Genomic DNA, 27,754 nt, shown 5'->3' on the forward strand with positions numbered 1-27,754 from the left:
CAGTCTTTCATCGACGAACTGATACCAGATTTGGGATTTTCGTTCGGTGGTAATAATCCATATAGAAGGCAAGTGTACGATATTTTCGAAAGCCTGGCAGTCAGTCACGCGATGTAATTTAAGAACGAACAGTTGCAATTCGAAAACTGTAGCAAACCTTTATATTTTCCATTAACGTTTTCCCACACTACTGTGTTTGTGTGTTCAGTGCAAAACATGCAGTGGGTTTCTGACCCCCCCCCCCCCTCATAGTATGTAAATGTCTGGCTGTAAGAACATAGTGGGTGGTAAGTAAAATTGTTCCTATATTGTGAAGCCCATATGATATTTTTATGTTTCCTTTGAGCAAATTATGTTAATATATTCTTTATTTTGCGTTTCTTGTATGGTTATGTATATGTATAAACCATTGCAATAATCAGAACATTTTCGGTATTTTTATGTCTCCGAGTCTATACTGGGGGACATACTGTTTTTAACCTGTCTGTTTGTTTGCAGGTTTGTTTGTTTGTTTGCTTGCGTTCAAACTTTAACACTTGCCATAAGTTTTGCAAAATTGAAGATAGCAACTTGATATTTGGCATGCAGGTGTATCTCATAGAGCTGCACATTTTGAGTGGTGGAAAGTCAATGTCAAGAACATATTTGAAGGTCAAAGGTCAAACATATGGGGACACAGTGTTTCACAAACACATCTTGTTTGTTAATGTGTTTACATCATTTATAAGTAAAAAAAACAATCACGCATCTAGGCGTGGGCTTCAATATTTGATTGCTGAATTAAAACTTCATAGCACAGAGGACACGGAGATCTTTACTTTTAGTAATAAAACAAGAGCTGTCAGAAGACAGCGCGCTCGACTTTTCGAGTGCTTGACAGTATAACGTAAGCCTTCATGGGGAAATTGTTATATTTAATAAGGTCAATGTAATATAGTCATATTCTAACTGGAAGAGGACCATAATTGAAACATATTGATCGCTTATGTTTGAAAGAAGTGGTAAATTATAGACGATTTTGAGTTCAGGTATATTTTCCACAATCTATTAAACATTTGTAAAGACATAAAACAAACTAATAACGTTATATTTCAAGTTTGATAGCAATAGCCTGGATGGAATGGTTGGACGGTCTTTCAAAAATAAAATAATAAAAATAAATATTTCTTTTTTATCATGTTTAAAAAAATCTGTTTGTGTGTTGGGGGGGGGGTGTTGGAGAGGGGGAATAATGTGGGTGTGTGGTCATTTATTAGATGATATTTCAAAAATAAGAAGAAAGGAAAAACACACTATTTGGAGTGGGGGGATGGTTTGGATTGAGTCAATTGTGGTATGTAAGGTAAGTGTTGTTTTGTCAAAGTATGAATAAAATCTGATCCTAAATAAAGAAGTTAAAGCAATTTAAGCATTTTTTTATTTGACCTTGAGATTCAAGGTCATTTAAAGGTCAATGTCAAATTCAACTTGCCAGGTACAGTACCCTAATGATAGTAAGAAAGTATTTGAAGTTTGAAAGCAATAGCCTTGATACTTTAGAAGTAAATTGTATCTAAACACAAATTGTACAAAATATTCAAAGTTACTAAGTAACAAAAAGGGTCATAATTCCGTCATAATGCCAGCCAGAGTTATGCAACTTTTCCAGTTAAGTCCCCTTATGATAGTTAGCGAGTATTCCAAGTCTGAAAGCAATAGCTATGATACTTTAGCAGTAAAATTGACCAAAACACAAAACTTAACAAAATGTTCAATTTTCGAAGTATTAAAGGGGCCATAATTCTGTCAACATTCCAGTCAGAGTTACATTACTTTTCCTGCGCAGTCCCATTATGATAATAAGTGAGTGTTGCAAGTATGAAAGAAATAGCTTCGATACTTTAGGAATAAAAAGGACCTAAACACAAAACTTAACAAAATTTTCAATTTTCTAAGTATAAAAAGGGGCATTACTCTAAAAAAAGTGCTGAAAGAGTTATGCACCTTGACCAACACAATTGTCTTGCTGCCATAAAGAAGTATTCTAAGTTTGAGTTAATTATCTTTGATAGATTTAAAGTTATTTGACTTTATAAAAAAAAATTACCAACGGCGACGGCGACGCCGGGGCGAGTAGTATAGCTCTCATTTTTCGTCAAAAGACGAGCTAAATATGTAGCGATTTTTTATACATGTACTTTTTCGTGTACTCTGTATCCACAGCGCTTCGGTCGTTGAGATAGGGGAGTTTTGATATGTGGCATGAACAGTTATTGTGAACGGCGGGCAATCGGCTTACTGAGATCTGGTTGGTTGATATGAGTACCGAAAATAATTTGATTAACAGTTGGCATCATGTCCCTTAAAGGCAAAGTCATGGAGAATTTTATTAAAATGGATGCAACATATGCAAAGAGATTTGATTGGTTCCGAGCTTAGTTCGATATAAAATCACTGCCGTTACAATAATTTTGCCGTTGTAATTTTTGCTTGTTCTTATTTTGGTAATTTTTGTTTTATTATGAACCTAAACTTGTTCGTTATTTTCAAAATATATAAGAAAATGATACTTTTTATAGTATAATATTTAAAAAAAGTAAAATTCTTCTAGATCTGGAAGGATTTTCTTGCGATGGCAGTGGTTATCACAAGAAGTCGTGGGGAGATAACCGCTGCCTGGATGTTGGTCAGTGGGGCTCGATTGGACATTGTCGGCTCGGTTACTACTTTAATTTACCCTGGGCACTCTTAAATATACTTAAATGTACCCCAGGTACGGAAAGTATGCTAAAACGTACCACACCACAGTTATAACACCACTTTGATTGTTGTCGGCTTTTTTCAAATGTATTATATTAATATTTATATAAGTATTTTGTAAAATGGCCTCAAACGTATCGAAACTAATACTAAAAACAATGTTGAGGCATGTTTTGTTAAAAGACAATTTTGTTTCGTATTCCGTAGCGCGTTTTACGACATCGATTTTTTTTTTGGGGGGGGGGGGGGGCGGGGGGGGGGAGAAATAAAAATCGGATGCAGTCTTAATTGACCGGGTACGTTTTATTATATACTCCGTGCCCAGGGTACATTTGAGTATATTTGAGAGTACCCGGGGTGCATTTATGTAGTACCCGAGCCGATAATGACCAATCAAGCGTAAGTGAGGTTATTATTTTAGTAGCAATACACAAGTGGGAATGTGATGTACATTGAAGGCACAGCAAACTGAACCAAACTGGAATTAGTTGTGAATGTCGGTTTATACAGACAATTAAAGAGCTCGACAAAAATGGGTCTTCGATATATTGGAGCGAAATAACGGATCTCCACGAATCGAACTTGTATTCATAACATTGAAACTCGGAATATTAAAGCAATGCGCCCGAAGGATGCACATGTTTGAGAATGATGCGTCCTCATTAAACAACTGCACGTGAGTAGAGGACGCCGGATAGAATGAATCACTCATATTAAAATGTTCTCTACTGTATGACAACACAGTTTAACATATATTCCAATCTGCGGTTTGATGTTGAGATATATATTGAAAATAATCAGTTGTATACAATACACATTGAGACCAATATTCTCGGTTATTCTTTAGATAATGATTTGCTTTGTTAAAATGTTTGAACGTGACATGCGCAAACTCGAAAATAAACAAAGAAGAATATCTTCAATTATTCTGGGATAATAATGGGCGGATAAATCACTTGATAATACACATATTAATTGTAGGCACCATGGTTTAAAAACAATGATGGACTATGCTGGTTACACAATTATCTCTTCCCTAAGAATGACTGTTTCACCAAGAGCGTAAACGGTTGTTCATCCTGTAATGTTTTTCTTCAAATAAATGTGTTTTTGTTATAGCATGCTCATACCAATTTTCAAGATAATTAGGTTCTTTTTTCAATAATTACAGGAAAAATGATATATAACACATATAAGGTAAATCAATCAGAATGTTAATCATATCATGCTTATTATTATCATATCGTTTGTTGTTCCCACTTTTTCATCTAGCCCAATATGTATTTCATGATGTGGATCGGATTGGGCAAATACCCTTACATCATGGGAGGTCACCATTGAAACATTAAGGTACTGCCCCTGAATACAAAATAAAGCAATACATATATGAGCCGTCCTCTGTAAAAGGGACTGCATATGCTAGTCTTGGACGACACTTAACGCACATGCATAAAACCCCATGTTAACAGAGCACGGTCCATATTTATGGTTTTGTTATAGTTAAAAAATAATATACAGCAAAAAACACTGTCTACACAAATAACGAATCTCGTTACAATCTAGAATGATATTCAAATATATTTAAAATATCATGAGCAGACAATATTTAAATTTAAACGTCTCACAAACAAAATAGTGACACAATGCAGTTTAAACTTTAACAAGTAAAAACATAAATAACGTAGGTTTGTAGGAAGCAGTAAAATTCCAATAAAAACTTTCGAAAGTTTGGCTTTGTACATTCCATAATTGTTGCAATGAATATTTGATCATCATTGTTTTCGTTTTCAACTTAATTATATACACAACCATTTAAATGGACATCGACGCTTGGAAATTCTGACAAGTATAGCTAGATCAATATTTATACTAATAAACATCATCAAATAGTTTAATATCATTACTTACACATTTATATATGCTTTCGTTACAAATGGAATTGTAATTGCTTTAATGTTTTTGTTGAATTGCACACATACTTGAAAAAATAGGTTATACAACCCTTTGCAGTTTAATTGTCAACTTATCAACAGTTAAACAATCATGTTAATTACACATCATGTGAGCGAATAATTTTTTGAAAGATATATATACTCTCAACTAATTCAATATTGTCAATATTGTTCTTAAACTGTAATTATACAAAAGTTCAACAACAAATGACAATTGTTTTTTATTTCGACATATTTCGGGTAAATACACAAAGAAATAGTGGCTGCAAGTTTAGGTATGATAGCTAACGCAGCATATACACGCAAAGGCCAGTATTTTTAATAAATTGATTTTCGGACGTGCCGACTCTAGTTTTTTACGAAAAAAAATGAACCTCGATTTGTTTTCGGATGCAAAAAAAACGGTTCTTAGACACAAAACGGGTTCTATTAAAAAATCAAATGATGTATAAATCACTTACATTAATACCTTAATATCCTACATGTGCTTGAATTTACCAAAAACGACACCACTATCGTTTGTTCATAAACGCTACAACGCTATCACCAGCAAAGTTTGCTAATTTCCCAATTAGTGTGCAATTGTCAAACTAAATCCTGGTCGGAGTAAGTATTTTTTTCTTTACGATTTTAGTGGATCAAACGGGAGTCTAAGACCTTATTTTCCTAATCGATTAGCAAAAATATTGCACGCATTTTTTGGTTATAGAACAGGTTTATCAAACTGCATATTCTTAGTTACTTGTATTTCAATCAGTTGGGTCTGATATCTTATTTTTGAGATTTGTATCTAAGGGAAAAATAACATTTGCATTAGCTTATTACATGTATATTATATTCACTTTGGTATTACCATGAACAGTAAACGGCATAAAGGAGTCTGAGACTTTGTGATAGTTCCCTCTCACAAGATGATGATACATCCAGATATCATTTTACTATTTTCCCTTCATTTAACAAGTTGTTAATACGTTTATGCATTTTACACGTAAAATATAATTAAAAAATTGTTACAACTGTATAATGCATATGAGTTAAAATAAGATTGCAATTAATGGATCAAATACAAACAGCCGTTTAGATTTGTAAGATGGGGCAGCTTATAGCCACAATGACAGACTTTTTAAGAATAACACTTTACTTTTCGACGTCTTTTCCACAGAAGTTGTCCATTTAATAGGTTAACAGCCTCGAACATATATGGTCAGACGGTTTGTGAAGATGATTGTTATCGCTTGCACCGGAAGTCTTTATTGTTTTAGCCTCAGGGGAGAGCACGAGACAGAGGAAACTTAACATGTCATAAAACGAGGCGACATCGGGTCTTCTTAGATCCAGAAAAAGCATTACAAGTCACAATACACGTTTGATTTATTTCTTAATCGAAATGCGAATTAGTTGTTGGGGTTATGCAAGAGATCTAAGCTGCTATCACTGAGTTCTTACGCCAGAAAGTAACCAGTTGACTAAGGATCCGTGTACAACCAAACTTGTGTGATATACAACTACTATGACCATAGTAAACCAGATATGTAGACTTATTGTATTATTCAAACAACTCTACCTCCAATAATCAACCATAACCAGACGGTATGCTTTAAGTGCCTTTTAAAAAGCCACTAAGGCGCATCGACACCATGATTTATAAAGTTTTTGTCAAATCATGTTCATGTATGCACATGCTTCTTTGCTCATTTCAATTTATAAATAGCAAGAAAATGGCGCGGCAGAGGCCGATGCGTACCCCTAAGCCGCATAGATGTTATATTAAAAGGCAAGTTTGGGTGGGCAAGGTCTATGTTGGTGGGGCCACGGGATGGTTAATATGGACATGGATCGTCGAGATAGACCGTGTTGTAACCACATAATTCCCCGCTCCAATTTGGAGCGTGGGGATAATCAATGACAAATAAGAATAAAAGTACTGACAGTACTGGTGTGACGATGCTTTGAAGAGGATGGATATAAAAGCACCAATTTAAGTTTATCTACATCACCACAATTGTGTATTGGGTTTGAAAATTTTGGGTACGAAAAACATTTGGGTACGACAAATTTGGGTACGAAAAAATTATGCAAAGCAAATATGGGTAACAAACAAAATTTGGGTACGAAAACAAATTTGGTAACGAAAAAAAAATGGTTACGAAAGGATGGGTACAAACCAAAAAAAATGGGGGGTACGGGGAAATTGGGGTACGAAAAAATATTTGGGTACAAAAACAAATTTGGGTAGGAAAAAATAAGTAAGAAAAAAAATGGGAACGAAAAATTTTGGGTACGAAAAAAAGTTGGGGGTACGAGAAAGTAGTACCCGTGGACCTCTCAATAAATTTGAAAGAGAAAGGGAGCCAAGCTGCCTTTACCTTCATCAATGGCTCTGGGGTGGGTAATGTCGACATGGATGGTCGAGATAGACCTTGTTGTCATAAAAGATGTTCAGTACTAATTTGAAGTCAACTGGTGAATAAATGAAGATGTTATGTTAAAACAAACTTCTGGGCCCCACCCCAACCCCCACTGTCCACTATCTCCTCCTACACTATTAGCACTGAAACCTTGAAACGTACATACATGGTAGCTATGAGCATATGTGCGACGGTGCACTATTTGGAATTTTGATCTGACCCTAGGGTCAAAAGTTATTATCATATGCATTTCATTTAATCATTAGGATTTCGATGCAAACGAGCTAAAATAAGTATACATAAACAGAAAGCTAGAGTTAAGCGGCCTGTCTCTATTGCAATTGCTTTTGTTATAACAAGAACGTCGTTTTTTGGCCTCTCCTGTCAAGGACCGGAATGCACATCCTGTGTTTTTGTACACCTCAGATTAGTTCCTTATTATTTTCTGATTTTGTTTTCAATTTCAGAATGGTTAATTTATGCGTTGATTTAATCATTCTGGACAGAAGTTTCAAACGCAGTAATGTATATGTGAACATGTTAACTGCGTATGGAGGTATCAACTTTTTGACAAGACGAAGGTGTACGTGTACTTTTTTGTGACGAAATTGCATTTTTACGTAAAGCTCAGAAACTTTACAAAACATAAATTGAATGTAGCTTGTTAACATCCGAACAACAACAACATACCACTCACATTAGTTTCATGATCTAACAAAACTACAACACTACTATATGTTAAGCAATGTTTTTTTTAGAATTAATAAATTATCTCGCCACAATAAGAATCCAAGTTAATAATTGAACTGTTTACTCTTATTTGATTCTCTAACTCGACGTTTCGCTGATAAACTATTCGTTTGGAAAGTCACGTGTCTCGGCTAGTTCTATAAGGATCAAAACTATATCTTTGGCAAATAAATGGGTACGCCGAGGTAAATTTGACCCAATTTAACTCAAAATCAACTTTTCCGCTTAAAAGGTCACATGTGCAGGTCCACACAATAGATGCACTCTATGAAGAGGCTGATGGGCCAGTAAATAAACTTCAAAATGCGCACACTCCTTCGGAAGGACCTCATAAACTTCGGAATACAAACACTACAACCTGCAGGTCATCAAAAATTGCAGTCTCAGACGCGGGTTGACCTCATAAACTTTGAAAAACACACTTTATCACTAGTGTGATTCTGGACACTAACAGCATTGTAACATCGTTACAACGTTATACAAAGCAACAGCACGATATTTTTCCAAGATCGCCTGTGTTAGTAACAGCAGAATTTGTTAATGTATCTCAGCAAGGTAGCTCTGCACAAATCGTTTAAGTTGTTTATTCTACTGTGATGATCCCTTGCTCAACAACCGAATTGAAAGTTCAACTATCCAAAACACAACAAGATGAAACACAACTCAACTGCTTTGTTGGACCTTTTTAACCCATAGATTTCTCCATCTGTGTCAAACTGATCAATGGTTTTATATGTAGTCGTAGCTCTTAAGCAATACTTCGGATATTACTCTTTTGTCGAAAAGCTAGCACTTTGTTTATATAATGTAAATGCATTCAAATGTACGTAGGACTCCTGATAAACTTGGTGCTTCCATTTTCTCTGATGCATCGGGTTAAGGCAAAGTAAATACTAGCATAAAATAAACGAAATGTTTGTACTTATATGAGGCATAACAAAAATAAAAATATTCCTTAAGACATACACAGCAAAACAGAAATATGCATTCATCGGATATTTAACTTAATACTTGATACGTTCAATCCTTTTGAAAGAAAAATACTCCATCGTTAACCAAATAACCAGATTTTTCAAATCCACATTAAATATTTATCCGTGAAGTTTATAACGTCAATATTGCGAATAGCAGATATTTTTTCCGCATAAAATGCCTTTCGTGTTGCCATTGTTGTTACAACAAAGTAAACTTAAAATAAATCTAAGCGTTGTTAAATGGCAGCGCATATATTATACTTTTTCATTTCATAAAAATATTTTTATTTTTTTGATAATCTATTTTATTGAAGTTTACTGAAAACTGCACTTAAAGGCTTCGTGTATGTTTTCAACAACGTGCTTTGCAAAAGGAAATCAGTATCTACCGTTTACACGTCGATAAGATCATACAGTGCATACCGTTCAGACCTGCTAGGTATTTGTTTTAGTGTTATAAATTAAATGCACTGAAGATTAATTTCATTACATAAGAAACTAGACAACAGTGTTGTACAAAAAAAAACGTATGGCAAGAGAATAAGAAATTTAAGACATATTGTTCTCTTGCACAGTTTTCAAAATTATATTAAGTAGGAAATCGTATTGTCGTTTAAAGAAATTTTGTATTTTGTGCAGGTTTAATTAGAACTGTGAAGGCATTGTCAGGTCACCCGACTTCAAGGTTGTAATAAAGCGCTGAATAAGCAATTTATAGTTATATCATTTGAGTTGAATAACATAGTATTGATGCGTATTTATGTGTGCACCATGAGGTTTGAACACCTAGGACACAATACACATGCAGTTTATTTGCCATAACACATACACGACCAGTATTCCATGCATTGTATCTTTAATGTATTCAACATACAATCCAGAAAGACAGTAGACATAGAAGGTGTTTACATACATTGTCGTATGTGAACATGAACAAATCTTTTATACAAACGGAGAAGGCGGTATTTCAATGTTCAAATTGCTATATAAAGGAAACAAAAACAACATGAAATATAACTGATAAATCTTCGATTATCTAAAATAAGACATTTCTTGGCCAATACGTTCTATAATTTAGTGTCTGTTATAAAATGCTTAAATCGGGGTTTATTACGCCGTGTCTAAAACATGGTTTACTTCGTGTTATATAATGCGCATTCCATTAAATTTTACTTTTTACATAAATGTATACATGAATACATTGTTTTTCATTTTAACGATGTTTATTGATAATTTTAGATGCGGTCTGATTAAAAATGAGATCGAACACAAAATAAAATTAATCATGACAAATGAAAAATATTTGAAGCGAATAAATGTTACAACAAAACCGATGAGCAAACAATGAGTGTATGCGTTTAATGATGCTATTTTAAACAAACATGTGTGTTCAACCGACTGTACTCTTGTTTTAAGTGTGCATTTCAATAAAATATTAAAAAGACACGCATCAAACAGCGCATTACTAACACTACCTTTTGCTATAAGTTGTCTTACGTCAAACAATCAATTGCCGAATACATATGGGACTTAAAACATTTTGAAAATGGTTTGTCATATATTTAAACATACTTTAAACAGGTAATATAATCGTTTAGTTGAAACTGTGTTACGACAACTATCCGTAATATGTAGCTACATAACATGCGCTTGTTCCTGATTTGATTGTAATTTTAAACAAAACTCCCAAAACAATCATAAATATATATAAATACAAAATAATAAATACGCATATTCACTTCCGCAATGCTTGAAGTTCAAATTTTTAATACAACTAACTTAATTTCCTTTTATAATCTAAACAAAAGCAAGTCATTCGATTACAAACGTAAATTGACTAATTTGACTGATCAAATCTGTTCTTTACTTCAAAATGCAATTGCAAACCAGAACGTTTTTAATTGTTAAATACTTATGGTATTTAGACACAAAAATTATATACTAAGTTTTAGATGTTATCATGTGTAGTACAGCCACACGATTATCCTTTTCGCAATTAATTCCAGATAACTAATAACAGATTAGGAATTCATTTGTTTGCAGTTTTTTTCACAAATAGGGGAATGGTGGCGGGGCCCGTTCAAAGGGGAAAAGCGAGTCGTTTTTTTAGGAAAATGGGAAAATTAAAAATTAACTCTTTTAATGTTATGATATTTATCATATGAATGATATATTCAAAGCTGAATCTCTCTGTCCTTTTTCTTAAATATATATCAATGATTTTGTCAACATTAGTTTAAGACAGTTTAGCCTTCATGCACAGTCTCAGTTTTCCTAGCCATTTTGAGTCTAATTGGGATTTTTTAATCGATAAAATGGCAAATTTTAGCATAAAAAATGGACCAAATTGGAATGTTTTTATCAACAAATATTGACACAATGTAGATGCATCAGGCCTTTTCCAGGCCATTTTGGGGAAAATATGCAATTAATGTGTTAAGTGAACTGATTTGGGAAAAACTAATTTAATATAACTCTTTATAATAATTCAAAATCATGTGAATTTGATTATAATTTGTTACTTGTTTATGAAATAAATTTGAGATATATTTATCATTAGAGTTTTTTTTACTTCTAGAGGGGAATTTTTCTACAAAAGTGGGGGAAAAATATATACTCTTTGTTTAGAGGAATCGGGCCAAATATCGGCCCCGATATTGCCATTCAAAAACACGCTTTGCGTATTTTTATATTGGATTTACAAACCAAAGTAACACTCGGACACGCTAATAGCATATGCCCTTTTGATTTAAAAATAGTCGTCCGTTGATAGTAAAAGTTCAAATTCACCAAAAACCGATTTCTTTTCGTCATCAATTTCCCCAAAGAGAAGTCCCACGTTAGGGATTAGGTTCTCTTCTAGAGATTGAAGGGCTCTTTCTAATGCTTCGTTGCTTATCTTTCGAAATAGATTAAAGCGCAAGTATCTGCCATAATGCTCAGGATACCCAGGCAGCATATCTTGGGCTAATCTAACGGAATAGAAGAAATGAGGCAATCGTTTTGCACTCAATGCTCTTTGTAAGAGACCAATGACGTATGCCAACGCAACACGTACACAATCTAATCTAATATTCGGGTTTCTATGACACAAGTAGTACATTGCGTAAAATGCTAACTGCCTTAAGTGGTACGACTTCAGGACAGTGGTTATCTGAGGTGGCGGATGGCCTGCCGCTTTCGCAATCTCTTTCGTTTTGACAAAATACGTCTTTATGATACGCAACGCTGTTAGAATGAAAAGCTTTCGTTTTCGTGGGTCCTTCCTGGCAACATCAAAAATATGCATTTCATATCCAGTGGATTTTGAACTCCAGATCAGGTTCTGATTCAAGTCTTCACCATCGACCCATTTGCATATTGCATGAATTGGACAGTTAAGTAGAACACCTTCGTACGTTGTTGTCCTGTCGTAATCTAAAAGGTAAGCTGGTACCAAATCTAGATCAATGACTTTTGAAGGTCTGCCGTTAAATTTCATTTCAATGGTAACGTTTATTGCGGGAGGATTCATTTTGCGTGTCAATGTGAAACTTTCTGCCATATGATGCCAGGGTTTGGCTTCTCGTATTGTGTTGGAAAGAGTTTTGATCGCCTTATCTACCATTGACTCAAATACCTTTTCATGAATTAACTTCGAAGACAAGAAGATGTGCTCGTCTCTATATTCAAATATTCCTGCGTACGTGAGTTCGGGACATAGTCTTTGTAACCTGTCAATACTTAAACCAGAAATCGTTAAGTAGCAAAATGCTGGAATAATTTCCCCATTTCTATGAATCCGTGTCTGCTCAATCCGATTTTCTAGTCCTTCAATGTGGAATTCTAGCATCGAATCAAACTCGTCTGCCTTGTAAACCTTCAGACCTTCCCTGGAACTTCCTTGTCTTACATAAGAATCGATTCGAAGCCCCTTGTACTCTTTAGCTTGAAGTCTTAAATCTTCAAGAATCCATTCCATAACTTCGTCTACAGCTTGCCTGGACTCGGCCCACTCCGCTCTGTCGAAGTCAATATTACCTATAACCATGTACATGTAATATTTAAAAGCTTTGCTTAATAATAATAGGATAATGCAACTTATACATTATTGTAAGCATATCCAATCATAATTATTTCATATGATAGTGATGTCAGACAGCATACTCATTTGTCTTCTATTTTAAACGTTATGAATTTGTCTTACCTATATAGGCCGAATTAGTTATCTTTATCGACCAATCCGGATGGCAGTCTCCAAACTCAGTAATTGGTCTTTGCCATTGGTTCTGCTGGACACCCACATGTTGTAACGTTGAAGCATTTGCTCGTGCTTTCTATGAATAAACCCCAACATGTAAATAGCAAACACATATTTAGATCTATCTATTTCAATTTATGTCAATAAGAGAATACATTAAGAAAAATATGTTGTCAAGATACATATATTAATTCAATAGTATCGGTCATAATCGCAAAATCCAAGGGAATTTGCGATAAAGAGACTCCAGGGATGTGTTAACATTTAGTGCTCAAACAGCAACGGATAAATGTACAGAAATACAGAACATAAAACAGGTTCAGTATTTACCTGAATTCTACTAATACTGTGCAGTATGTCACTTTGAAGCACACCCGCCGAATTTGAAGCCATGATTATACTATAAACAGAATCTTTAATTGTGTAATAACAATATCCAAATGATGTTTTACAGACTAACTGAGAACAGAAAACGTTTATTTCCAATTCAAAGTGTTTTGTTGCACATACTAAATTGCTTACATTCCGTATATGTCAAATACGTTTTCAAAAAATGTCAAATACTTTTTCAAAAAATGTCAAATACATTTTCAAAAAATGTAAAATATACGTTCTCAAAAAATGAAGGACGTTTTCAAATAAATAAAAAAAATATGTTCTATATTTGCGTTATCGATAATTTTGCAACGCTTTAGAATTCCTAGTCTACGGATGGCCGGTAGTCCATCCCTTTTTATGGTTGACAATGTTTATTACTGCCAAATGCTAAATGTCAAATACAGGTTGTATTCGCATTTGTTTATTTTGCAATCATCAATGGCAATTTACTGATGGCACGGAGAAACGGCATTCAAAATCGATATTTATTTATTTAAATTGTAAAAAACAATAGTATATGAACGGTACATGTATATGAATACAGACAATTAATCGACATTTACATACTTTGCACAATGTCGGTGTTTTGTATGAGATGATTTTTTGAAAACGTGTCGTTTTGCTTTGGTACGATTTAAGACAACGCTTCTGATATTGAAAATATCATTTTACATTATAAAATGACGCGATTATAACATATATATTCTGTGTGAGACGTTTTATATATAATCATTTTACGCCTGCATTATTATAAATCACAGGTCCGGTGATTCAGATTAGAGACGTACGTTTCTGCCTTACGTTCGTCCGTGCGCAAACCGTTACACTGGGATTATCTTTAATGTACTGACGATACATAGATACATTTTTGTATACGTATAAAAGGCAACATGAGCATCGTTGGCAACCTTTTATTGTTTTAGATGTGAATTGTTATGAGAAATTTCCTAAATTGAAAACAAATTAATCCTGCGAATAATTTAAACGTATATAAGACATAATTGTGAAACTTGGTTTACATATTGGGCTATATGTTCGCAAAGGTTTAAATAATATGAAAAATAGAACATAAGTTTAAAATGTAATAACTAAAAATTACATTCTCATGAAACGTGATATACACATTCATCTATAGGCTTTATATCTGTCAGAATCTTACTCTGTTCGTCCGTCCGTCTATTCGCTAACACTGAAATATTATCATATCTTGACAGAAATCTCTAAAATTATTATTATATACACTTCCAGTTATATGATTGATTCAAGTCTATTTACCAATGCCTTCCACTTTTCATTTGACCGTTTGTGTGTCCGTCCGCAAAAAAATACATAACTAGATAGGTGCATACCATATAACTGAATCCAGCAATTTCGAAGAAAGTGCTGTAGATTCTTTACAAATCTTTGTATATTTAAAAAAGACCATATGGGACGTATGAACGACATTTAGGATTTTCCCAGAGGTCAAATGTTAGGACGTATAAAATAGATCAAAACTTAATAGTGTAATTACTACCAGCTTCATGAGATATTATCATGCAACTAGGTACAATTATTTGCCTATCTGTTGCATTGTATATGTCTGTAAGCCCCTTCCTCTGTTCACCTATCCATCCACCTGTTCTTCAAAATATGATGATGAAACTTAGTATTAGTAATTCAAGTCGTTAAAATTTTATGCAAAACCCTGCATTCCTTCACATGTCAAATGTCACCTTACAAAAATAGAGTAACACAAAATAATGCTTTTTTGGTACTAAGAAGTAGTTAGGAAGTTTGCTTAACACATGAAAAACGAAGGTCAACAATCAAATCTTAATATGGCTGTGCTAGTTGTTGATTGGATTATTAATCAATCAGAACAAGTGTACAGATGCAGGGCAGTATTAATGTCATGAACATTTAAAAATGGTGGGGTTTTCAAGGCGTTTTAATTGACCTTATCTGGAAAATGAATCTTGGTCAAAAGCTAAGTAAGACTACTACGCCTAAAAACACTAAACCTTAATATAGCTGTGGCAAACGGAAAAGTGATTTAATTGTAAACCAAACACAATGAAGTATACGGAACGTTTTAAAATGAATACACACTATATAATTGGTAGGTTTGCATAAAATCCAACGAATTATAACAGTTTTCGATATTCTAAAAATGTAATGGAGAACTCAGTTACTCTTTATAAAGTAGATAAAAAGGCTTTTAATATATTATTTTAATAAGTTTTTCTTAGGACCATTCATCAAATGAAATAACCATACATTTCATTAATGAAATACGTCAGGAGTTCAAAATACTGCAGATAGGTGCGTTTGGAATTCATATTTGTATTTACTCCGGTTTTCGAAATTTACTTATTGATAAGTAGAGCTGTGCTTATCACAAATCAAAATTAAATTAAAATTGAAAGAAGTGTAGGGCAGATATTTTAAATCTAATTTAGACTTGTTGTGGATAATATGAATATATTTTTGACCTTGTTTTGCAGTAATGATATATGCCAAAGGAAAGGTGTACTGTTTGTCATACAATACCCGCAAGTAAATGTAACGTTTCAAATATATCCGATGTGTATCAATATATACTATTATTTAATGATTAAGGCATTACCACTAAATAATAAGGCTTCACAAGTAAACTAGATGTTTTCAATAATCTGACCGGCACTTTTCCCTTAATATTATCTTCATGCGCAACCTGTTATAATAAGTTTAAACACATTCAGTAAATGTAATATACGAGTACTTCGAGAGAATTCGAATTAAAGAAAGTTTATTTTTACAGATCTTTCGATTTATTGCTAAACATTGCGATACATATTGTTAGAGGGCTGACAGGGACGAATTTTGTGGTGGTACACGCAGTGATGGACCTACTTGAAAGCAGTTAAAAGTGCTATCTCATAAATCCGAGGGACTTGAAAAAGTACATTAGGCAAGAACGAACAAGGGAGAGCGTGACATTAATAAACGCTTACGAGTTTGACGTGGCCTTGGACATCCACATAAAAGGCATTGAGGGTTGCAAGCAATAACTAACGCACCGAATTGGACAATTGCTGCATCTTTCAACTTTTATAAACATGGTTTCGCGTTCATAAAAGTTACAAATAATATACTCAACGCTTTCAAATACATGTAAACGTTCGGTAAACATTCAAAAAGGTACATTAGCTCGATAGTATCTATTATTTTTTAAGACATGTTTACAATACATTTATATTGTGCATTGGAGGTATAAGTTGTGCCGTGTTAGTAAATAATGTTTATGTGACATGATATTTTATTCAGGTTATGTGAATTGCACTCATAACGCGTTTTGTGAACAAAATGTTGGGATAACAAAGTGTGTCAAGCCCGATCGTTAATAAGTCATTAAGCTATGGTTGGAATGGCCATATATATATAAGCATTCAGGGTCGCATTACGCACACACTTTAGTTTTCTGAAGAAAAAAAGGTAACTCTATATTGTATCACATATTTTTATGTCAACGATGATACATAACTGAAACATATGAACAGTTCAATACTAGAATTAAGTATGGGTAAAGATAATACATATTATGTAAAACGTCTGTTTAATACAATCAAGACCATTTATAAACTAAATGTGCACGGGTTTGTATGTTTACGACAAATACCAATGGAACATGCTTATCGAAATCGACATCTACCCGTAAACAAGCAAACTAAAGAGTTTCGGAAGGGAACGAATTCTGACGAATTTTCTTGAACAATATTTGTACCCTCTTGCGACCATTTAAACATTAATCATGACGAAAGCATTACCAAAACAGTCCTGCTATCAAAAAGTCTGAATAGCCGAGGTGATCGTTTAATATATCCACGGCAGTTAATCACGGGCGCCACCTCATTTTTGAGATTAATTAATTTATGAGCCAATGCAACTTCCGAGGTGGCGCTCAGGCCAGGGTGTTTTGAAATTTCATGGATAAGTTTACATGGTGATTAGATTGCATAAGTTTTTTGAGCATATATCGGATTATTAAAAAAATTGGGCAATATAGTGCGATCAGCGAAGATTATGCGTCCAAAAATGTACCGAAACATACATTCTCACCCATTTAAACACATGATACATTTTATAAGTTGTGGTGTAGTGGAGTTTTGAAAAGAAATCCATGAGTTTTTACTGAGTGACGAGTAAATTCCCAGCCAATTAAATCATTGCTTACAACATATATTAGATGATGCATGCACACAACTATTGGCTTCTTGCCGACGTAATAGATAATTTTGCATTTTACAAAAAGAGATGGAGTCAATGCTTAGGAGATGGCGCCACAAATAGAAGGAGGTGCCAATGCAGGATGTATCAATAAACAGTCGTATCGCAATGCCATCATCACATGACATTTGATAGGTAATGTTATTTGTTATATTTACTTTATTTTTTAACGTATATACGAAAGCTCGAATCTTTACAGAACATCCACACAATCTATAATAAATATGATGTAGTTTTTTTAATATATAGGTTATCAACTCAATTAAGAATTCACCAACATGAATAAAACATAATGTACGATTAATACCAAAAAAAAATGTAATACTCTTAAAACCAATAACTAAAGTATCAACTCCATCAAAATAGCTCATCGACAGCAATTTTTGTATACAGTATGGTTATTCACGAAATAAATATAAGATTATATTTCTTCTTGAAACGATGATTTGTGTCCCGTTATCCAAATGCTTAATTTACTAAAAAGCCGATGTCAGCGTTTTTTTTAGACGCATATATTTTGTTTTTTTCCAATATCAACTACAAAAAATGAAGATAGCTCTGTCCTTTTCCGTTAACTTTTTTGTATAATACATGTTACGTGTTCTAATCTTACAAAGACGAACGTTTAACTCCATCAAGACATTATTAGAAAACTACTTTTTCTATTTAAAAAGGCACGCGACTCAAATGTGCTGAAGTTGTCAACTTACACAAATAAATGTAAGTCCTGTAAACATAATAGAAACCATTACATAAAATATGTCACTTTAAAGTAACTATAAATGTGCATTTGCGCCACCCCCTATTCTTAGCGCCACCTCCTTGGCATTGGATCAATCTCTCTTTGAAAAATGCAAATGTATTTATTAGATCTGCTAGAAGCCGATGTTTTTGTGCATGCATTAACCTCTACATGTTCAAAGCAAACGTTTTATGTAGTAAGTGATTTAATTAGCAGGCAATGTGCTCGTCACACAGGCAAAATACATCGATTTGCTTTTACGATTTCTACCATGCCACAACGTATAAAGCTCCTCACGTTTCCAAATTGGTTGTGATCGTATGTTTCTGTACATTTTTGGATTAATTTATCTTCGCTGAATCGCACTTCATTGGCCGATTTTTAAAAATAATTCGTAATATGTTTAAAAACATATAAATTTTAATGACCCTGTACATTTATCCGTTACATTTCAAAACATCCGGGCTTGAGCGCTAACTCGGAAGTTGCATGAGGCTCATTTATTGATGAATCTCAAAAAAGAGGTGGCGCCCGTGAGTAACGGCCGTGATATCGCTCTAATATGAACGGGTTAGAATTTAGGCGAATAGTTGAGTAATTGTTTTAATTGAAAGTATAATTAATGTAGATAACTGCAGGTTTTGCAGGAAAAAAAATTGTTAAATACGTACGACAATCAACGAGAGCGTTCTTTTAATGCTTTACAATAGACTTTGAACTCGAGTTGATACATAACACTACTTACCTCTACATTGATATGTATATATCGGTGTAGAGGTATATAAATTAGCTGTTTTATCCGCGTGCATACATAAGAATTAATGCAGATTTCACAGTGTAGCAACAAACAAACAAACACACAAATTTCTCAGCATTTTTATTAAAAGTGCATGCACAACGACAACACATAGGGAAATGTAAATGTTTATATAACGTATTGGTCGATTTGAAATCAGGAGTGGTACGATAAGAAAAATAGACACAACACAATTGAAAAAGCAAACATTATATCCAATAAACAACCAGAAACAACAATCATTACCGAAACAATAAAGTAATACTTATACTTACAAACACATTTACAAAACTATCATACACCACTTATTATAGCGTATTATTAAATAAATATGTTTACCATTGAACAATATTTTTGCCGCGTTTGTTAAACAAGCGGGTGGGGTGCCCACCCAATAAAACAGTTTACATAGGTTTACATAGATACACTTAACGGTAAACCACATGATAGTGTCAACCGGTATATCGGATTAACTCGTCACGCTTGAGCAACGCGCGTAATTGTAGATATTAGTGGACGCTTGTGGACGCTTTAAATCTGTGGCGTATTAATACTGACAATAATAGGCTTAAACCAACACAAATTAAACTGCCTTGACAAACATGAATAAAAGGCCCCACTCTTCATCGGCAAGTGAATGCAACACCGCCGAAACCAGCTATGTAGACTCGCCGGTTTTTGAAACGCCAAACAGCCAGCAAACAAAAACAGCGAGCAAAAAAAAAAAGATAGAGCAGGAAAATCCTAAACAGAAGTCTATGGCTGATTATCTTAATGGAAAACAAACAGAGGATAAATCCGACTCTATCAGTATAGAAAAACATCTGGAGAACATCAACGCAAAACTGTCAAATGTTCTTACCAAAAGTGACACTTCGATCCTTAAAAATCTGATAAAAGATACACTTGAAGAGGTCAAAGATAAGTTTCTTGGGTCTCTAATAAAACGTTTAGAAATCCTTGAAGGCAACTTATTTGACCAAACAAAAGAAATTGAAACGCTGCAGAAACTTGTGAAAACTAAAAACAATGAAATAGACATTCTTAAGCAGAAACTAGATGATGCAAATCAAAAGCACGCCAAACAACTCAATGATCTTGAACAATATGGCCGCAGAAATTCAATCCGTATATCGGGATTGCCTAGCGACTCGGAAAACCAGCCATCGGCTGCCGTTGCAGATGAAATTGCCTCGCTTCTTACCAAAAAGCTAGGAATGCCGATTGCAACAACAGACATTGATGTAGCTCATCGTCTGGGAAAATTTGCGAAAAATAAAAACAGGCCGGTGATTGTAAAGTTCCTAAGGCGACAAACAAAGATTGAGATAATGAAAAGGGCTAAGATGCTCAAAGGGTCTCGTCTATGCATAAATGAACACAAAATAAACTACCTATCTGTGAAATGATACTGTCTTCATCATACGTTTTACTTTGTATGTGCTCTTACTTTTCTGTTGGCGTCTTCACACGAAACAGACGAACATGGCTTTTAAAACATTATAGTGGCCCGAAAAGGTATCTTTGGCAAATGTTCTTTTTATACACTATATAGAAAATGTGTAGCTTGACCGAATAGATCAACTTTTTATATGTGAACTCTCATACACCACCAAGATCCAAGATATACAATTTTACATGGGGCTACTGCTATAGATGTTATATACGCGCTTAAAACTCACTCATTTTTTTGCATTCTTTTTACTTCAAATCTGTTTAATAAGGTGCTAATATTATTACTAATTAAATCTTAAGTCTTGTATAATACACCATTAAATAAGGGAAAACGATCTATCACATTTATAAATATTTAACTATAATAACATTGTGTCTAGACCTTATATTTCAAGAAATTTTTCCTTATGAAAATTGAAAGTGTATATTTGATGGGTATATGCTTTTTAAAGAGATATAAAATAATATGCATGCGTACTTAAAACGTTTCCTTCTGCGTGTCAACATTTGTTCTATTTTTGTTGTTAAAATGTGTATATTTTTAAACTGTTTGTTGTATTGCTTTTTATAAGTATGTAGGGCTTGTACACACACACAAATCGTACACAAACAAGCCCACACGCACATACTCGCACGCATACACGCGCATACACATTTATAAATAATCAACTAACATTGTATCTAACACATTCTCTTTTTAACAAATACCCTTTCTTAATAGGATATTTACAACATGTACTTTTGATGGGTATATGCTTTTTTAATTAGATATGAAATAATATGCATGAGTACATAAAACTTTCCTTTTGCGTGTCCTTTTTGTTCCGTTTTTGCTGTTTAAATGTGTATATTTTGTAACTGTTTGTTGTTTTGCTTTTTTCAATTATGTATGGCTTGAACACATACAAATCGAACACAAACCAGCACACACGTACGCACACGCATATACACGCATACACACCCGCACACACACACGCATACACACGCATACACATTTATACCTATTCAACTCTACTAACATTGTATCTAACACATTTCTTTTTAACAAACATTCTTTCTAAATAGGATATTTACAACATGTACTTTTTGATGGGTATATGATTTTTTAAAGTGATATGAAATAATATGCACGAGTTTTTAAAACGTTTCCTTTTGCGCGTCCATTTTGTTCCCTTTTTGCTGTTTAAATGTGTATATTTTGTAACTGTTTGTTGTTTTGCTTTTCTTTGTTTTCAAATATGTTTGGCTTGCACACACACAAACCGAACACAAACAAGCGCACACGTACGCATACAAGCACGCATACAAGCACGCACACACACACACACACACACACACACACACACACACACACACACACACACACACACACACACACACACACACACACACACACACACACACACACACACACACACACACACACACACACACACACACACACACACACACACACAACACACACACACACACACACACACACACACACACACACACACACACACACACACACACACACACACACACACACACACACACACACACACACACACACACACACACACACACACACACACACACCACACACACACACACACACACACACACACACACACACACACACACACACACACACACACACACACACACACACACACACACACACACACACACACACACACACACACACACACACACCACACACACACACACACACACACACACACACACACACCACACACACACACACACACACACACACACACACACACACACACACACACACACACACACGCGCACACATAAACACGCACGCATGCATGAGTGCGCGCTCACACACACAAGCACACGCACACATACACCCACGCATACACACACGCATACACACAAGCATACGCACACATACGCATACACACAAACATACATACGCATACACATTTATATATATTCAACTCTACTAACATTGTATCAAACACATTTTCTTTAACAAATACTCTTTTTAAATGGGATATTTTTCAACTTGATTAAACAAATAGTGTAACTACATGCCATTATGCTTGGAAACTAACTTTTTGCTTTATTTTTCCCTTCTTTATTTGGAGAGTTTTTTTGCATATAAATCATAGAGCGCTTCAACTAATTTCGCTTTTGTTTTTAGGTTTAAATGCTCAATAATGCTTAAAATGCTATCAATGGCTTTGCCTGTTATTACATCTTCCGTATATTTCAAGAATTGTAGTTTTTCCTTATGAAACTTGAAGGTGTATTTTTGATGGGTATATGCTTTAAAAAAATATGCATGAGTACTTAGAACGTTTTCTTTAAAGCGTCAATATGTGTTTCCTTTTTGTTGTTTAAATGTGTATATTTTGTAACTATAAAGCTTTTGCGTTGTTCACTTATGTATGACTTACACACACACACACGCACACACGCACGCACGCACGCAAGCACGCACGCACGCACACACACACTCACACAAACACACGCGCACGTGTCATAATGCGCGCACACACCCGCAAGCACAAACACGAAAACACACGCACCGAATGACCCCTCACACACAATGTAATAGTTTTTTATTGTTTTATCAGTATTAATTCAAAACACCAATCGTCGGTGTTATACATATACATTTTTGTCTCTCAGATAACAATCTTAATTAATTTGCGTATTTCCAGTGTACGGAAATGCGTTTATTTGTCTCTATTGCTGACACGTCGTTTATTGTTGGTTTTTTTTCCTCACTTTTGTGATTATTTCTTTTAACTTATTCATTTCTATGGAATATTCATCCTTTTGTATCCCTTATTTTTGTTTCCTATTTTTATTTGTTTGTATGAACATCTTATGTCTTATTATAGAAAGATACTGGACATATTCTAAAATAGAAACTTACTGGACAAGCACATACAAATTACCATTCACATCACCCACCACCTACTTAAATGATTAAATTATTTACTTTAAATGTAAAAGGATTAAACAATAAAGACAAATGAATAAAAATCTTCAAATGGTTAGACGAAAAAAAAAGGTATGCCTTCTATAAGAATGTCATTTGATACATACTTTAGCACAAACCTTAAAAGATGAATGGGACGGAGAAATCTATCTCAGTGGAGAACATACTAATAAACAAGGCATTGCCTTTCTGATAAAAATTATATAGGGATGACAGTCAATAATTTTAACGAAATAATAATTGGCAGACAAGCAAGTATAGATATCAAAGTACACGAAACAGAATTAACATTAATCAATGTTTACGGCCCTAACATAGATGATTCCATTTTTTACGAAATATTACAATCCTTTATAATTAATAACCGAGATAAAAACATTATAGTCGTTGGTGATTTTAATACTGTTCTTCACCCATTATTAGACAAAAAGAATGGAAACCTTTATACTCATCCTAAAAATAGAAACATTTTAAATAACATAATTGAAAACTACAATATGATAGATATCTGGCGTACAGTATACCCAAACGAAAGCAAATTCACCTGGCACTCAAACACAAAACCAACAATATTTTGTAGATTAGACTATTTTTAATATCTGAATCTCTTTGCAACATTATTGACACATGTAACATAAAACCAGGATTTATGACTGACCACTCTCTAGTTGAACTTAAACTGCACAATATACAACCTGAAAGAGGCCCAGGATACTTTAAAATTAACAACAGCATCTTATTAGAAACACAATATCAAAAACAAATAAAACAGGAAATATTAAATACAGTTCAAAATAACAAAAATGCAAACCCAAACACCTTATGGGAAGTAATTAAAGGAAATATACTTAACACAACAATTAGATACACATCATTTAAACAAAAAGAAACACACAAACTTGAATCTGAAACCATCAAAACAATTGAAACACTTGAAAAACAATTGCATCAAACAAATACAAAAAAAAAAAAAAAAACGGCCTTGACATTGAACACGTGAAGACGTGGATTACATCGCTGGTGTAAAATGTGTTTTAGAATCAGTTTGGAATAATAGTTTGACAGAAAAAGTGTGAAATATATGGACATAAATAGCGGGTAAACAACTTATTTATTCTCTTTTATCAATAAAGCAATTACTATTGATAGAAAACGTCAAACTTTAAAAATGAAATAAAGTAATCACGAGGAATGGGCGACGCCATTGTAAATTTCACGGACATGCGATTCATGTGATTCACGAGGTGAACTATGTAAACAATCACACGTTGATATTCAAAATATACTACTCAAAACAAGTATGCCTCAGTTACTGATATAAACGATTTATGTGAACAACAATCGGAGTTTGAACCAGAAAGCAATTTTTATGCAGTAAACTAAATATTTTATTCATAATTCAAAAAGAAAAACACTACAGACATGGAAAAGGACAATAAAGACGTGAAAGCCGGTGATAAAAGAACCAGAGACAATGTGAGCAGCGTGAGTGACAATAGCATGTGTGAGCAAGTAAGTGTAAGGCAAAAGAAAAAGAAACAGAAGAACGTTAATAAAGTTAAAAGCGATGAAATTGCTACAGAACTAAAAAGCATTAATGAAAAACTGAAAAACGTCATTACCAAGGACAGCAAAGAACTTAAGGATCTAGTTAAAGAGATAGTCATTCAGCTGAAGGAAGAACTGTTTAGTACATTTATACAAAGATTAGATAAAATGGAGGGAGAACTGTTTGATAATGACATTGAAAACAACAAGAAGACCAAACAAATAGACGACTTACGGGGGTAGCTACAAGAACAAAAAGAAGAAAATGAACGCCTAAAAAAAGCCGTGATAAACAACGAGTATGCAAACCAACTCCACATAAATGAACTTGAGCAATATAGCAGAAGGAACAACATACGGATAGAGGGGATAGAAGACAGCGAAAGAGAGAATTATATAGAAACGACAGAAAAGGTGATAAACACTCTGAACGCCCACATTCCAGATTTGAATTTATCAAAGATTGACATCGACATAAGTCATCGGATTGGTCCTTTTCAGCGACAGAAAAAAAGGCCTATAATAGTAAAGATGGTTTCCCGAATGAGAAGGCACCAAATTATGCAGGCGGCGAAACTACTACGCAAGAAAGCACAACCAGTCTACGTAAATGACCATCTGACCAAGCTCAACGCGGAAGTCTTCGCAAGTGTAAGAAGGAAGCAGTCAGACATTGTCAAATCAACATGGACACGTGAGGGAGCCATCTTTTACAGGGATGTCAATGAACAGACACACAAAGTCAACACAGAACAATATCGTTTCTGGTTGGACCTTCCCTGGCCAAATTGAGAACGCAAAGTGTTAACAGAACCTTTTCTTTTTTATACACTATCAGAAACACAGTGTGTTTGTTTTCGGGGGATCTTGCAACCACAGGTAAATTAAACAAACCACGGAAACCACGAGGAAACTTCCCGAAGCAGAGACGTTAGTTTTGACAGTGCGGTGATAACTACTATAGAATTAAGAAGCAATTAAATATTTATAACATAGTTTGGGCTACTTAAATTATTTAAACTTATATGTTAAGCAGGTGTTTATATTTTATATAAATAATTAATATATCGTTTAATCATTTGTATCTAGCTTAACATACCAAACACATAAATGACCACATAAAGGACACACATTCGTGATAATGATCATCTAATCGTTTTTTTTTATAACTTGAGCAACAAACCATTTAAACGAGCCATCGGTTTAAAAAATGAGAAAATCAGAGAGAACGCATGCTTTTATAAATAAAATAGACCAACTCTTAACTGCAACATGTTATTTTAGTAAATTTGTTGATGCCTTTCTTCATTTGTAATCGTCGCTTTTATTGTAAAAAGTAAATGCACAAGTTTGTGATTATGATATAGAAATACTTAAGATATAAAAACTTCTAATGCATGTATAAATGTTGTTGCTGCGGTTTTTAATAACAATTGTTTTCTTTTAGAAAAACTATATATTTCAAATAGATTTTGTTATTTGCAGAGCATAGGTCAGAATAAATGTGTACTACATATATATAACTAAACCCGCTTAAAATGTGTACCTTTAAAAGTTTAACGAGCAATCCGATTAAGATTGTATTGTTAGCAGTTGTTGTTTGCTTTTTTTTTGTTTTTTTTTCTTAAAAATAGCTTAACTATATCTGAAGCGAATGTATCAACTCAGACTTTGTGAATATTTAAGGACTATATATAGGCACACGTCTTGGCTGTCTCGTCTTGTATGTGTTTTATTTTAATTGTGATTGTTATAACACAAAACTGTTCGTTTGTTTTGTTTGTTTTTTTAAAGATTATTTTTATGTGGATCTACAGTTTTTCGAGTCCAATTTAAATTTGAAATGTTTTATGAAGTGAAACATTATAAGATAAATAAGATATTTTTGGAGATGAAAAATATAATTGTGTGTATGCATGTTATGATAAGAGGAGTCAAACACACACACTCACACATGCACACGCGCAGAAGACGCATAAACGCTAAAAACTGTTTTGTAGCATACATAGACACATCTTCTTATAACTTGCCATTATGGCTGTCTAAACTTTTGTTTTCGTGTTTTAGACGGCCAAACAGTGGCAGCTTTAAATAAATATACAAGGTTAAATAATGTTTTTTCTGTAACCGTTAAAGCAATCTAGCTTCCACTAGGTGGCTAAAATTAACGGCACTGTTCTTAGAGATAAAAAGTTCAGCACACTTGCACATAAGAACACAGACACAAAGGCATACACGCACACGCACAAACACGCACGCACGCACGCACGCACACACACACACACACGCGCGCGCACACACTCGCACACACGCGCACACACACACACACACATACGCACGCACGCACGCACGCACGCACGCACACAAACACACACACACACACACACACACACACACACACACACACACACACACACACACACACACACACACACACACACACACACACACACACACACACACACACACACACACACACACACACACACACACACACACACACACACACACACACACACACACACACACACACGCGCACACGCACGCACACACACACAC

At 34.1% G+C, this 27,754-nt stretch overlaps 3 protein-coding genes across 9 annotated transcripts in view; 1 reads left to right on the forward strand and 2 right to left on the reverse strand.

Annotated features, from left to right (window-relative positions):
- LOC127844341 (uncharacterized) overlaps positions 1–27,754 on the forward strand; it is a 182,497-nt gene that overhangs the window by 116,025 nt on the left and 38,718 nt on the right. The window lies entirely within an intron of this gene.
- The window catches only part of LOC127844340 (adenine phosphoribosyltransferase-like), a 128,403-nt gene that overhangs the window by 52,998 nt on the left and 47,651 nt on the right, over positions 1–27,754 (reverse strand). The window lies entirely within an intron of this gene.
- Positions 1–27,754, reverse strand: part of LOC127844336 (protein-glutamine gamma-glutamyltransferase K-like) — a 226,580-nt gene that overhangs the window by 21,788 nt on the left and 177,038 nt on the right. The gene's annotated exons all lie outside the window — the stretch shown is intronic.

The sequence above is a fragment of the Dreissena polymorpha genome, chromosome 9 (assembly GCF_020536995.1).
Source record: "Dreissena polymorpha isolate Duluth1 chromosome 9, UMN_Dpol_1.0, whole genome shotgun sequence".
Taxonomy (NCBI): Eukaryota; Metazoa; Mollusca; class Bivalvia; order Myida; family Dreissenidae; genus Dreissena; species Dreissena polymorpha.